The sequence below is a fragment of the Lissotriton vulgaris genome, unplaced genomic scaffold (genome assembly GCF_964263255.1).
Source record: "Lissotriton vulgaris unplaced genomic scaffold, aLisVul1.2 SCAFFOLD_1834, whole genome shotgun sequence".
NCBI lineage: Eukaryota > Metazoa > Chordata > Amphibia > Caudata > Salamandridae > Lissotriton > Lissotriton vulgaris.
This window is the reverse complement of record NW_028255546.1, coordinates 37,043-52,728: the sequence shown is the minus strand read 5'-3', so window position 1 is coordinate 52,728 and position 15,686 is coordinate 37,043. Positions and strand designations below refer to the sequence as shown.

General features: G+C 52.1%; 1 protein-coding gene across 1 annotated transcript in view; it reads right to left on the bottom strand.

The window, feature by feature from the left end:
- Positions 1–15,686, bottom strand: part of LOC147659085 (uncharacterized) — a 207,009-nt gene that overhangs the window by 176,572 nt on the left and 14,751 nt on the right. The window lies entirely within an intron of this gene.

The window sequence follows — 15,686 nt, the reverse complement described above, 5'->3', positions numbered from 1 at the left end:
TCAACCCAGTCAAAAGATCTGGGTCCTAATCCATCGTTTTTTTGCACTCCACACCACCCTGGGTTAGACAATGGCGATATGCAAATCAGCCCTGACCCTGTGCCCCATGGGAACAGTCCAGTCCGAACTACAAAAGCCATGTCCTTCCCAGAACGGAATCAAGCATCCGAGGACCGGACCGGTTTCGAGGTAACACCTCTCATCAGCCCGGCTAGCTTGACTCCAGTGGTGTGGAGTGCCTGGGACCCACGTCTGGGCATCCCCAGTACACTTATAGCGAGATTGCAAAAACAACAGGTGATGGACCGAATGAGGATCAATGTCACACATTCAACCCAGTCAAAAGATCTGGGTCCTAATCCATCGTTTTTTTGCACTCCACACCACCCTGGGTTAGACAATGGCGATATGCAAATCAGCCCTGACCCTGTGCCCCATGGGAACAGTCCAGTCCGAACTACAAAAGCCATGTCCTTCCCAGAACGGAATCAAGCATCCGAGGACCGGACCGGTTTCGAGGTAACACCTCTCATCAGCCCGGCTAGCTTGACTCCAGTGGTGTGGAGTGCCTGGGACCCACGTCTGGGCATCCCCAGTACACTTATAGCGAGATTGCAAAAACAACAGGTGATGGACCGAATGAGGATCAATGTCACACATTCAACCCAGTCAAAAGATCTGGGTCCTAATCCATCGTTTTTTTGCACTCCACACCACCCTGGGTTAGACAATGGCGATATGCAAATCAGCCCTGACCCTGTGCCCCATGGGAACAGTCCAGTCCGAACTACAAAAGCCATGTCCTTCCCAGAACGGAATCAAGCATCCGAGGACCGGACCGGTTTCGAGGTAACACCTCTCATCAGCCCGGCTAGCTTGACTCCAGTGGTGTGGAGTGCCTGGGACCCACGTCTGGGCATCCCCAGTACACTTATAGCGAGATTGCAAAAACAACAGGTGATGGACCGAATGAGGATCAATGTCACACATTCAACCCAGTCAAAAGATCTGGGTCCTAATCCATCGTTTTTTTGCACTCCACACCACCCTGGGTTAGACAATGGCGATATGCAAATCAGCCCTGACCCTGTGCCCCATGGGAACAGTCCAGTCCGAACTACAAAAGCCATGTCCTTCCCAGAACGGAATCAAGCATCCGAGGACCGGACCGGTTTCGAGGTAACACCTCTCATCAGCCCGGCTAGCTTGACTCCAGTGGTGTGGAGTGCCTGGGACCCACGTCTGGGCATCCCCAGTACACTTATAGCGAGATTGCAAAAACAACAGGTGATGGACCGAATGAGGATCAATGTCACACATTCAACCCAGTCAAAAGATCTGGGTCCTAATCCATCGTTTTTTTGCACTCCACACCACCCTGGGTTAGACAATGGCGATATGCAAATCAGCCCTGACCCTGTGCCCCATGGGAACAGTCCAGTCCGAACTACAAAAGCCATGTCCTTCCCAGAACGGAATCAAGCATCCGAGGACCGGACCGGTTTCGAGGTAACACCTCTCATCAGCCCGGCTAGCTTGACTCCAGTGGCCCAGATCTTTGGACTGGGTTGAATGTGTGACATTGATCCACATTCGGTCCATCACCTGTTGTTTTTGCAAATTCCGCCCTAAGTGCGCTGGGGATGCCCAGACGTGGGTCCCAGGCACTCCACACCACTGGAGTCAAGCTAGCCGGGCTGATGAGAGGTGTTACCTCGAAACCGGTCCGGTCCTCGGATGCTTGATTCCGTTCTGGGAAGGACATGGCTTTTGTAGTTCGGACTGGACTGTTCCCATGGGGCACAGGGTCAGAGCTGATTTGCATATCGCCATTGTCTAACCCGGGGTGGTGTGGAGTGCAAAAAAACGATGGATTTGGGCCCAGATCTTTTGACTGGGTTGAATGTGTGACATTGATCCACATTCGGTCCATCACCTGTTGTTTCAGCTAAGACCTGAGCCAGAGTCAGCATCTTGAACTTCTCCTTCCGGAGGAAGCCGTTGACGTTCCGTAGATCCAAGATAGGCCGTAGGCCCCCTTTGCCCTTCTTGGGTACCAGAAAGTAGTGAGAGTAACAACCACGCCCTACTTCTGGCCCAGGAACGCGCTCGATGGCCCCCTTGGCCAAGAGGGCCGAAACATCCTCCTGCAGAAGCCGCGAGTGATCCCCCGATACGCGGTGGTGTTGCGGTGGCATGGCTTGAGGGGTCGTCTCGAAGGGGAGGGAGTAGCCCCTCCGGACAATCTGCAGCACCCACCTGTCCGAAGTGACAGTGCGCCAGTGAGAGTGGTGATGGCGAACCCTGCCCCCCACTGGCGTCACATGGGTCGAGAAGCACGGACTAGGAGGGTTTAGAGGGGGATGCTGCGGGGGAAGGTGTGGACTGGCCTCGCCGTTGTCCCCGACCGCTCAACAGCGATTTCCACAGCCGCCATCACGCTGGATGTTAGTCTGCGGCGTGTGGCTGGCGGCACGTGTGGGGGTGCTCCTTCCTTGGCCACGAAAGGAGCGAAAGGCACCCGTTTGCTGGCGCGGGGCCGAGAGGCCCAAGGACTTGGCCGTAGCCCTGAAGTCCTTAAAGCGCTCAAGCGCGTGGTCTGCCTTGTCGCCAAAAAGGCGACGGCCATCAAACGGCATGTCCATCAGAGTGTTTTGGACATCTGCCAAGAAGTTGGCGGACCTCAACCAGGCGTGGCGTCTAACCGCCACCGTCGTTGCCATCGCTCTACCTAGTGAGTCGGTGGTATCCAGCCCACACCGGATGAAGTATTTTGCTGCATCCCGACCTTCCACAAGGGCTTGGCCGAGTTTGGCCCGTACCTCCAACGGACACTCTGGCAGCACTTCCGCAACCGTCTCCCACAGAGAGTGGGTGTAGCGGCCCATGAGGCATGCGGTGTTGGAAGACCGCAGTCCCAGACTAAGGGAGGAGAAGATCTTTTTCCCGTACTGCTCGTACCTCTTGGTTTCCCTGTCCGGCGGAGCCGACGGGAATGCGGTCTGGGAATTGGAGGCCTGGATCACCAGACTCTCGGGAGTGGGGTGGGTGGACAGGAAACATGGGTCGCCCGGGGCCAGGCGGTGGCATCTGGCCACGTTCCTATCTACGGGCAAACCCGTAGCGGGCCTGGACCAAGTGCCCAAAAGAACGTCGGTCAAGGCCTCATTAAAAGGCAGCAGAGGCTCGGCCGAGCTTGACTGCGGTTTAAAGACCTCAGTGAGGAGGTTAGTCCTCATAGCCGCGACGGGGAGCTCAAGGCCCAAGGCCTTGGCAGCCCTCATCCACGCCACACTATAGGTTGCCCCCTCCTCCGAAGCCACGGTAGGAGGGGAGACAAAACCAGTGTCTGGAGAGGTGTCCAGGCCACTGGCCTCCCCAAGGTCTCCTGCCCAGTCCTCTTGAGACTGACACTCCTTGGTCAGAGGGTCCTCAGACCCTTCCCAATCCTCCTCATCACCCATCTCCTGATACTCAGGGTTTTCAATCAATGGGGCCGGTTCGTAGAAGTGAAAATCTCCAAACGGCGTCGAAATCGGTGCCCAGCGGCGCCGTTCCGACGCCGGAACCGGAGCAAAGGAGGCATCGGGGGCGGCGCCGCCCGAGGACGGCGCCGGAGGTGACACCAGACGGACCGACGCCGAGGGGGGGGGGGTCGTAAGGTCCACCGGTGACGATCCAGGACCCGAAGAAGGTCCAGTGGGGTACTGCGACACAGGGCCCGAAGGCGCCGGCGGCGCCGGGACCGCTTGACCTTGCGGCGCCGGGCCCGAAGGCGCCGGCGGTGTCGGGACCGTGGGGCCCTGCGGCGCCAGGCCCGAAGGCGTCGGAAGCGTCGGGGCCGAAGCCCCTGACCCGCTAGGGGCCCCAGATGGGTCCGCCAGGCCCGAAGGCGCCGCAGAGCCCATCGGAGGAGAAAGGGACCTCATGGCCATGAGGAAGCGCTCAATCTCCTCCGGCGTTGCGTCTCGCCCAGGGACCGAAGGGTGTGTGGCGGGTCCCGACGCCCGCGACTCCGAAGGAGCTGCGTGGGCGGTGTCACCCGAACCCCCGGCCGCATCACGCGAGCGTCGGGGGGAGTCAGAAGAGCGATGACGCCTCTTCGACTTCTTGTGCTTCTTACCTGACGACGACTTCGACCCGGAGGAGTGGTGCCGCCTCCCGGAGCTGTGGTGGCTCCGTCCCCGCGACCTGTCCCTTGACCTCCCGTGGGACCGGGACTTCACGTGGCGCGGGTCCGACTGCCGGAGTTCGAGTCGCCTGCGGGACTGCTCCCGCCTGGCTTTCGAAGAGAGGGCCCGGCAGTCGGAGCAGGCCTTGTCGTCGTGGTCGACGCCTAGACAAGTTAGGCACAGGTGGGAGGATCCGTGACCCACATCGTGCTGTTGCAATCCTCGCAGTGCTTGAAACCAGGCATCCCTATGGCACCGATCAGAGTTGCAAGACTTCGAGAAATGATCAAAAATGATCCCAAAAAGTTAGTCAAAAATTGACTAGGGTTACTGCTTTTTCCAGATCTGCGCTGGCTGGCGCGGAAAAAAGAAGAACTGACGTCAGCATGCGGAGGCGGCGTCTAAGTACTCCGATGACGTCATCACGGCGCCGACGACGGACGCGAAGCCGCAGACAACGCCTACCGACGCGCAAGGGTACTGCTACGCGAAAGTTTCCCGATCCAGTCTGACGCCTGGGGATATTCTAAGGTAAGGAATCTATCACTAACGTGTCTCTTTCAGATACATCTACACAATAATGTTTGGTAAATGTGTGTGGTATAGACAGTGTCACTGCTTTACATATGTCAGCTAGAGAAATGTTACCTAAAAGGCCCACAGGAGCCCCTAATTTGTGAGTGGAACGCGCTCTAGGGGGTATGGGTAAAGTTCTTTTAGCTATAGCGCAGCATGTTTGAATGCATTTAACAATCCATCTTGCAATACCAGATTTAGAGATGGGATTGCCTTTGTGAGGCGAAGCAAATACAACAACAGTTGTTTTGTTTTGCTAAAGTCTTTTGTTCTATCTATGTAGTACAATAAAGCTCTTTTAACGTCAAGCGTGTGACGAGTGTGTTCTGCTACAGAATCAAGTTTAGGAAAAAAAACTGGTAACTCAACTGTTTGATTTATATGAAAAGTAGAAACTACTTTGTGAAGGAATTTAGGGTTGGTGCGTAGAACTACCCTGTCTTTGTGTAGCTGAAAGAAGGGTTCTTCTAAGGTTAATGCCTGTAGCTCACAAACTCTCTTCAGTGATGTGATCGCAATGAGGAAAGCAACTTTTCATGAGAGAAATTGCAAGGGGCACTTGTGCAATGGTTCAAAAAGTGGACCTATGAGCCTTGTGAGAACAATGTTGAGATTCCAAACTGGGGCAGGAGGAATCCTTGGTGGTATTACTCTTTTCAACCCTTCCATGAAAGCTTTGATTACTGGAACTCTAATTAGTGACAGATGTTGCCTGTTCTGCAAGGTGCAAACAAATCGATGTATAAGCTACTCCAGTTTCCTGTAAGTGTAACAGATAATGGTTTGCATAGAAGCATCTAAAGGATTGATTTTGTTGTTATTGCAGAATACAACAAATCTTTTCCACTTTACTGCATAACAAGCTCTGGTGGTAATCCTCCTTGCTTCTTTTAGAATATTCAAACAGTCTGGTGGCAAATGTAAATAACCAAACTCTATGACCTCAGAAGCCAGATCGCTAAGTTCAGTTCTTTGGGATTTTGATGTCTTATTTCTCCATGGTTCTCTGTGAGGAGAGTGGAGGTGAGGGGCAGCTTTTGATGTGGAACTAGTGACAGCTCCAACAGGGGGGTGTACCATGGCTGACAGGCCCATGTAGGAGCTACTAGAATTAGTGTGAGGGATATTTGCCCGAGCTGCCGAACCACACACGGAATGAGCGGGAGAGATGGAGAAGCATAGGCAGATATCGCTGACCAGTTCATCCATATGGTATTGCCCTTTGAGAGCAGGTGTGGGAACCTGGAGCTAAAGCTTGGGCATTTTGCATTTTCTGCTGTGGCAAACAAGACTATTTGTGGAAATCCCCATTGTTGAAAGTACAGAAAGCGAACTTGGAGATGATGTTCCCACTCGTTAATTTGCAGTCTCCTTCTGCTGAGAAGGTCGTCAATTTAGTGGTTTACTCCTGGGATGTGTTCTGCCAGAAGGAGTAGTTTCTTTTCTGGAACTCCAGTTCTGTAGTAGGGGTATCTCTGTTATAGTCATAATCTAGTGAATAGTCCCTGCTCCCGTGGACCCCGGAGCAATCAAAAATAATCTCTTAAAGTGTCGAAGAAATGCAGAACTGCACAGACACTTAAGAGAGAATTTAAAGACATATAATGCAGCCTATACACAGGCTACACTGTCCAGTACTTCAGCTAGAGATTCCACCAAAAATCCACAAAACAGCAAAGCCTGTCCAGATTACTCTTGCCTTCAGCAAAAAACCCCTCTGGAATGATAGAGAGGAAGACATGGACAGACAAGCCCCATAGGCTGCCATTATGTGGCTCAGAACAGGATACTGTGCCTTTAAGAGAACTTTCCAGAACTTCACAGTATCCCAGAATGCCCTGCAGGTCCCTCTTACTTTCAGTTCTTTTTGAAGGCGTAACACGCCAGACCTGTAGCATTCCTTACATGAATATCTTTCTCCACCGGGGAGGAGGGCGGGCGCTTATGACTATAACAGAGATACCCCTACTACAGAACTGCAGCCTATACACAGGCTACACTGTCCAGTACTTCAGCTAGAGATTCCACCAAAAATCCACAAAACAGCAAAGCCTGTCCAGATTACTCTTGCCTTCAGCAAAAAATCCCTCTGGAATGATAGAGAGGAAGACATGGACAGACAAGCCCCATAGGCTGCCATTATGTGGCTCAGAACAGGATACTGTGCCTTTAAGAGAACTTTCCAGAACTTCACAGTATCCCAGAATGCCCTGCAGGTCCCTCTTACTTTCAGTTCTTTTTGAAGGCGTAACACGCCAGACCTGTAGCATTCCTTACATGAATATCTTTCGCCACCGGGGAGGAGGGCGGGCGCTTATGACTATAACAGAGATACCCCTACTACAGAACTGGAGTTACAGAAAAGAAACTACTCCTTCTGTAGTAGGGGATCTCTGTGTATAGTCATAATCTAGTGAATAGAATGGCAAGCCCATCCCCACAACAAAGCGGCGGTGGAGAGAAGAAACCAACACCACTATTGTGCAAACAAATTCCGCAGCGAAGCCTGTCCAACCTGAGCATCCGCCCTGGCATCAGTGTCCAGACAGTAATGCTTAGCAAAGGTATGAACCGACTTCCAAGTGGCGGCCTTGCAAATTTCTGCAATCGGCACATTACGGAGCAAGGCTGTTGTGGCAGCTTTGCCCCTGGTGGAATGAGCCTTAGGCTTACCTCCTAAGGTCTTATTAACTTTCTGGTAACACAGTTGTATGCAGGACACAATCCACCTGGAGATGGACTGCTTACAGGTCGCAAGACCCGTCCTGACCGATCCAAAATTAATAAACAATTGGTCTGACCTACGAATAGCTTTGGTCTTATCCAGATAAAATTTCAACACCCTCCTAACATCCAGGGAATGTAGAGACCTTTCCGCTGGAGATGAAGGGTTCTGAAAAAACGTAGGCAAAGTTATAGTCTGGTTGACATGAAAGTCAGAAATAACCGTGGGAAGAAATTTAGGGTGAGTACGCATAACAACCTTAGCAGCATGAAATACAGTATAAGGTTCATTACAACACAACGCCTGAATTTCACTCACCCTGCGGGCCGATGTAATGGCCACAAGGAACACCGCCTTCCAGGACAGGTGCTGCAACAAAGCCTTATGAATGGGTTCAAAAGGCTCCTTCATCAAACCGGACAGCACCACATTCAATTCCCATGAAGACGAGGGAAGCCTGACAGGAGGGAACACTTTCTTCAAGCCTTCCAAAAAGTCCTTGATCACAGGGATCTGGAAGAAGGAAGTCTTCGAAGGGCTTTTCCTGTAGGCAGTCAATGCAGCGAGATGAACCTTAATGGAATGAACATTAAGGCCAGACCTCGCCAAATGCAGAAGGTAAGGAAGGATGACATCTTCCTTGCACGTCGTAGGGTCAAAGTTCCTGGACACACACCAGACACAAAACCTCTTCCACTTGTAAGCATAAGAAGTCCGAGTGGAAGGTCTCTTAGACACCTTCAGTATGTCCATGCAATCTTCGGGCAAATTCAAATGGCCATATTGCACTATCTCAGGAGCCATGCCGCCAAACTCAAGGACGAGAGGTGCAACATCTGCCCCCCGAACTTCGTGAGAAGGTCCGGCCTGCACGGCAGCCGTATGTGCGGAAGGATTGACCGGTGTAGAAGGTCCGTGAACCACCACTGCCTGGGCCATTCCGGGGCAATCAGGATCATCCGTGCCCTGGACCGGGACAGCTTGATGAGCACCGCTGGAATCAGGGGAATGGGCGGAAAAGCGGAAACAAAGCTGTTCGACCAGTTGATCCAGAGTGCATTCCCCAGCGTCCCTTGCTGGTAGTATCTGGAGGCGAAGTCTCGGCATTTGCTGTTTTCGGCGGAGGCGAACAGATCTACGTCTGGCGTCCCCCACCTTTCAAAGACTTCTCCTAGTACGTCGTCGTTTATGACCCATTCGTGGTTTTCCTGAATTAGTCTGCTCAGTGAGTCTGCCTGAACATTCTGCACACCTGGTAGATGGGTAGCCGTTATCGTCAATCCTCTGGCCAGAAGCCAGTGCCAGATCGTCTGCGCCTCCCGAGACAGAGTGCGCGATCTCGACCCCCCCTGCTTGTTGAGGTAATACATCGTGGTCGTATTGTCCGTCTGTACAAGCAGAGAGTTGGTCTGGAAGGACGGAAGAAAGGCCTTCAGTGCCAAGTGAAGAGCTCTGAGTTCCAGGAAATTGATGTGATACGTGAACTCCATCTGAGACCACGTCCCTTGAATCTGTAAGTTTCCCGAATGTGCTCCCCAGCCTTGGAGAGAAGCATCCGTCACGATAGTCTGAGTAGGGATGTCCTTGTGGAAGGGAACCCCTCTGAGGAGATTCTCCGCTGAACACGACCACTTCAGAGACTGAAGAGCATGCAGAGACAGTCGTATCTTGTCGTCCCAAGATCCTTTCCTCTGGTCCCATTGGTCCTCCAAGCACTCCTGCAGAGGTCTCATGTGTAGCCGCGCATGAGGAGTGAGGAAGATACAAGAGGCCATCGACCCCAGTAGAGAAGACACCGTCCTCACTGTTGTAGATGGAGCGGTCATAAGAGTCTGAGCCTTCCGAAGGATCGATCGCCGTCGCTCCTCCGAAGGAGACACGCTTGCTGACAGCGTATTGATGGTTGCTCCCAAGTATTGAATGCACTGGACTGGGATCAGGACGGACTTGGACATGTTGATGTGCAACCCCAACTTGTTCAAGAGAACGCACGTCTTGTGGAAGTCTGCCTGAGCTTCCGAGAAGGAGGAGGCCTTGATCAACCAATCGTCCAGGTACGGGTAGACAAACACCTTGTTCTTCCTGAGGTGTGCCGCTACCACTGCCATGCACTTCGAGAAAGTCCTGGGCGCAGACTTCAGCCCGAAAGGCAGCACTGTGTATTGATAATGGTTGGGGCCGACTTGAAATCGCAGAAACTTCCTGTGTTTGTACGCGATGGGCACGTGGAAGTAAGCATCCTGTAGGTCTATGGCACAAAGCCAGTCCCCCTGTTGCAACTGAGGAAAAATCTGATGCAACGACAGCATGCGAAACTTTTCTCTGCGAATCCACTTGTTTGCCTGCCGCAAGTCCAGAATGGGCCTGAACTCGTTCTTGTCCTTCTTGCGAACCAGGAAGAACCAGGAGTACAGACATCTTCCTCTTTGAGACAGAGGTACGTCTTCTATCGCCCTTTTCCTTAACAGGATATCGGACTCCGCCTGGAGCTCGCGCAGTTGATACTGCGAGCTGACCGGAGGGATCGCTGGAGGAGGGCTGATGAACCGAAGACTGTATCCATTGCAAACAATATTCAGCACCCACTTGTCCTGAGTAATTTTTCTCCACTCTGCCAGAAAAGATTGAACGCTTCCCCCCACCGGAGCGGGTAACGGATGAAGGGGGGGGAAGTAACCGCTCAGGGTCGAGACCCGGCCGGGCCCTTGTTCGCGGTAGAGGACTGCTGTCCTCCTCTACCCTTTTGCCGTTTCTGGAAGGGTCTCCGGAACTGCTGATGTTGTTGCTGCTGTTGTCCCGAAGACTGTCCCCGTCCTCTTCCTTGTGCACCGAACCGCCTTTGGAACGGTCGGTAGGCTTTCTTTTCTTTGGGCTTCTCCAAGCCCACAGCCGTAAGGGTCTCCGCCTCCGCCTTCATGCGGGCCATCTCATCATCTGCGTGTTTCCCGAATAGGGGCTCACCAGAAAATGGCAGATTGGCCACCCGCTGCAGGGCCTCCGGCTTGAGTGACGTGAGCCGTAGCCAGGCATGCCGCCGCTGATTGATTCCATGGCAGTAACCATGTGCGGCCAACAGGGAGGCGTCCGCCGCTGCACTGATCACCTGGTTTGATACCAGCATCCCTTCCTTGAGGATCTCCTGCAAGTCCTCCCTCTTGTCTTTCGGTAGCAGTTCCACGAACTGTAGTAGGGAGTCCCACAGCGCCCTGTCATAACGTCCCAGCAGAGCTGTATCGCTGGCCGCCTTCATGGCTGCGGAAGCGGTCCCACATGTTTTCCTGCCCGCTGAATCGATCCACCGACTCTCTTTATCTGACGGCACTGTGGATGACGGGGAGGTAGAATGCAATTTCCTGGCCACCGTCACTATCACTGAATCCGGTACCGGATCCACTCTCAGAAAGGCAGGGTCCGAATCCGGGGCCCTGTACTTCTTTAGAAGCCGGGATGGAGCGGCCTTCACCACCGCTGGCGTGAGGAACAGCTCCTCCGCAGGTTCCTTCAATCCAGACACCAGAGGCAGAAGAGGGCGAGACAAGTGCTTCTTGTGAAGCGTCTCGAATATCACGGACGTCGTAGGTGTTGGAGCCGTCACCGTGATACCTAACTTCGCAGCTCCCCTCAGGAGAACTTCCAGGAATGTGGCAATGTCGTCCACTGGAGAGATCCTGGTCTCAGGAGAGTCCGATAAGGTCGGCGAGTAGGAATGGGTCCTGTAAGAGTCCGTGCGGGACCTAGACTCTCGCCTCCTATGGCGACGCCTCGATCTGGTGGAGGATCTATGACGACTCCTTGATCTTCCTCTCCGTCCGGAGCGTGAACGGGACCTCCTCGGACGAGGACGATCAACCGGGTCCACCGGAACGGGTGACTTGGGTTTGGACGGAGCCTTCGGTCTAGGTGTACCCTTGGGAGGCGTCGGAAGCTTAGGTAACGAGGTTGACCTCGGTGGAACCGGAGGTGGCTTCTCAGGCAACCCTGACCCAGGTTGCGGTGGAGGTAACGGAGGCGGAGTAGGCGTCCTCGGAGGGGGACCCCTCGGTAACGGAGGAGGGGGAGTCACACCGAGTGCGGCGAACCCCCTTCTCTTCCAGCCTGGGACGTAGGCGAACCTCCCACGGCATCAGGTCTACTTCCACCTCTTTTCGGCGTCGAAGAACGGCGACCATACGGCGAGTGTCGGCCCCTGGACGTTGAGCGTCTCTTCCTCGGCGTCGGCCGCCTCCTGCGCCTCGACGGCGGCCTTTTGCGCCTCGACGGCGAACCTCTGTGCCTCGACGGCGAACCTCGGTGCCTCAACTGCGATCCTCGGCGCCTCGACGGCGACCTCCTGTGCCTCGACGGCGACCTCCTGTGCCTCGACAGCGACTTTGACGGTGAGGACCTCACCGACGACGTCCGCCTCCTCTTCACCGACCGCGAACGGCGGTATCGCCTCAACGGCGAGCGCCGACGCCTGGCTCGTCGACGTCGATCGCTCGACATCGACGAGGATGACGATGAAACAGTCACCGGGGACTTCGAAGGTCTAGTGATATCCCTCGACGCCGAGCGTCGACGTCGTTTCGTCTCCGACGAAGGGGAACAGACCGCAGTCATTCCTCTCGACGCCGTAGTGGGCGCAATGGACCCAGGCAGAGAATGGTGACGCTTGCTGGTCTTCCTGCCCCTGGGGAGCCCCCCAGGGGCCTCAGCATGGGCAATGAAGCCCCTTCAGACCCACCTTGTGCCTTCAGTCTTCTTTCTTCGAGACCCTGAAGTCTGATCTTCTTCCTTTCCCTCAGGGTCCTTCCTGAGAAGCCTTGGCAGATAACACACTCCTCTGGAACATGAGAAGCTGGAAGGCAGAGGATACACACCCCATGGTGGTCCGACCTGGCCTTTTTCCTGGAGCACTCCGGGCATTTGTCGAATAATGCAGGCATATTCGACAAAAAACAGAGTGAGAAAACCAAGAAGAAAAGCCCCACAGCACAATAAAGTACTAAATCTGTGAAAATTAGAGAAAAAACACCAAATAAATCCCAAAAAGGGAGAGCTCAATGCTCCAGGGTCCTGCTAGCAGGAGCCGGAAAAAAGAACTGAAAGTAAGAGGGACCTGCAGGGCATTCTGGAATACTGTGAAGTTCTGGAAAGTTCTCTTAAAGGCACAGTATCCTGTTCAGAGCCACATAATGGCAGCCTATGGGGCTTGTCTGTCCATGTCTTCCTCTCTATCATTCCAGAGGGGTTTTTTGCTGAAGGCAAGAGTAATCTGGACAGGCTTTGCTGTTTTGTGGATTTTTGGTGGAATCTCTAGCTGAAGTACTGGACAGTGTAGCCTGTTTATATGCTGCATTATATGTCTTTAAATTCTCTCTTAAGTGTCTGTGCAGTTCTGCATTTTTTCGACACTTTAAGAGATTTTTGATTGCTCCGGGGTCCACGCACATGGGCGGGACTATTCACTAGATTATGACTATACACAGAGATCCCCCTACTACAGAAAATAAGTTCCAACTGGCATGAGCGAGTCTTGACAGTTAGAGAGAATGTGTGCCCCCTGCTTTTGCACATAATTCATTGCTGTCAATATTGTCTGTTTGGACTAGGACAGTTTTGCCTATGAGTTGAGTTTGAAAAGCTTTGAGTGCTAGAAAAACTGCTTGAAGCTCTAGATAGTTGATGTGGAGGCTTTTGTGTGTGTTGCTCCACAGGCCTTGTATTGTGTATTCTTGGAGATGAGCACCCCAACCTGGCAGAGATGAGTCTGCTGTGAGCACGATCTGTGTAATAGGGTCGATGAAAGGCCGTCCTTTTGATACGTTTTGTGGGATTCAACAATGCAGAAAGCGATGGGTACGGGAGTCTATCAACATTAGATTGGATAATTGACCGTGCGCTTGATTCGACTGACATGCCAAGCGCTCTTGTAGGAGACGCATGTGAAGTCTAGCATAGTATACAATTGCGATGCAAGACGACATCATTCCCAGCAATTGCATGAACATTCTGGCTGGTAAGGCTTGGTTGGACTGAAACTTTAGTATCATAGCCTGAATATTGTGAACTCTGGCTACACTGGGAGAGCCTAGAGCTTTGACTGTGTCTAAAGTAGCTCCTAGTTAAGAATGCATATGTGACATATGCAGGTGAAATTTTTGTGCTTTGCCGTGAAGCCAGTTGATGAAGTAGGTCTATTGTGGTCTGTGTGTGTTGTAGACAGTTTTGGTAAGTGCTTGCTTTGATGAGCCAGTGGTCTAGATAGGGAAAGATGTGAATATCGTCTTCTGAGATGAACCGCAACTGCTGCCAGACATTTGGTAAATACTCTGGGCGCTGTAGTCACTCCAAAGGGAAGTACTTTGAACTGGTAATGCTTGCCAGCTATTACATATCTGAGGTATTTGCGATGAGCTGGATGAAATTGAACATGAAAATGTAGGTCTTTTACATATAGAGTAGACATAAAATCTGCCTTTTGTAAAAGTGGAAGTTCCTGTTGATGGGTCACCATGTGAAAATGTTCTGTCCAGAATATGTCTTAGGGAACCGCCCCTTTTGGAATGAGAAAATACAGACAGTAAATCCCTGAGCCCTGGTACGGTGTTGAAACCAGCTCTATAGCACCTTTTAATCAGAGAGATGGCACTTCCTGTTCGAGCAATTGTGGGTGTTCTGGAGACAATTTGTGAGATTGAGGTGGAATGTTTGGAGGATTGACGGTAAGCTCCAGGCAATAACCATGTTGGATAGTTCCAATCACCCCTTTGTCTGTTATTATAGATTGCCAAATGGGGAGAATTTTTTGACGTCTTTCCCAGACTGGTGAGGTATAGTCGGGGGGAAGTGCGGGCAAGTCACTGCTTATTAGGGGAAGGGGAGATGCTAGGTGTGTTGCCCCTACCTTTAAAGTGGTTTCCTCTATAACTTCCTCAAAGAAAGCCTTTTGAGTGAGAGGACTGTTATTATCTATGTAGGTTGAGGTATTCTGGTCTGCAAGTGTGGTTTTGGACCCCCACTCGGTAAAAGGAACAACTAAAGGAGCCCCTGTTTGACGGAGACTGCAGCGCTCCCATGGACTTGGCCACTTCAGGGTCCTTTTTCATCTTTCCTAATGCCTGATCTACATCAGGACCAAAAAGATGTTCTTTATCAAATGGCGTGTTAAGAATGGATTGTTGGACCTCGGGCTTGAACCCAGAGATCCTTAACCAAGCATATCTCCTAAGCAAAATGCTAAGTCTTGACCTCTCTAGCCGCGGTCTCAGCAGCATCAAGAGCACACCTTATGGAGGAATTTGAAATTAGCTTACCCTCATTTACTAAATCCTGCACTTTAACTTTAAGCTCATCTAGGAGATATTGAAGCAATTGCTCCATTTCATCCAAGTGTGCCCTGTCGTACCTGGCTAAAAGGCTCTGTGTATTTGAAATGAGCCATTGATTTGCAGGTTGTATGCGCTTGCCAGAAATGTCTATTAACTTAGACTCCTTATCTGGTGGAGGAGCATCCCCTGATGTCTGGAAATTAGCCCCCGACAAGCATTAGACACTGCCAGTGAATCTAATGGGAACTGGCACTTGATAAATACTGGGTCTGTTGGGGAGGCCTTATATTTTTTGTCAAACCTAGGAGTTAAGATGAGTGCTCGTATTGGGTCCTTAAAAATTTCATCAGTGTATCTCATCATTCCCATAAGCATAGAAAGTGTTTGTGACGCCCTAAGTGTGGATCCTAAAGTCTCAAACAAAAAATCTTCTTCTAATGATTCTTTGTGCAGTGCCACTCCATGATATTGTGAAGCCCTGGCAATGAGTTCCTGGTGGGATACATTGTCGTCCGGAGGGGAAGGCTTGGCTGGGTTTGGGTCATTATCTGCTGGCGGATCAATTGTATAATCCATCCATGGATCTAGTGGAAAATGTGTCCCCCAATCATCAATCAGGAGTTTGTTAAATCAGGAGTTTGTTAAAGCGCGACTACTCACCCGTAAGGGTCTCAAGGCGCTAGGGGTGGGGGGGGGGGTTGCAGGTTCCATTCCATCAAGGAGGGGGTCTGTCGAAGAGCCAGGTTTTGAGGTTTCTTGCGAAGATGGGGAGCGATGTTGTCTGTCTGAGGTGGAGCGGATAGGCGTTCCATGCTTTGGCCGCGAGGAAGGAGAAGGAGCGGCCTCCCGATCTGGTCTTTCTGGTGCGGGGGACCACGGCGTAGGAAAGCTGGGCTGATCATA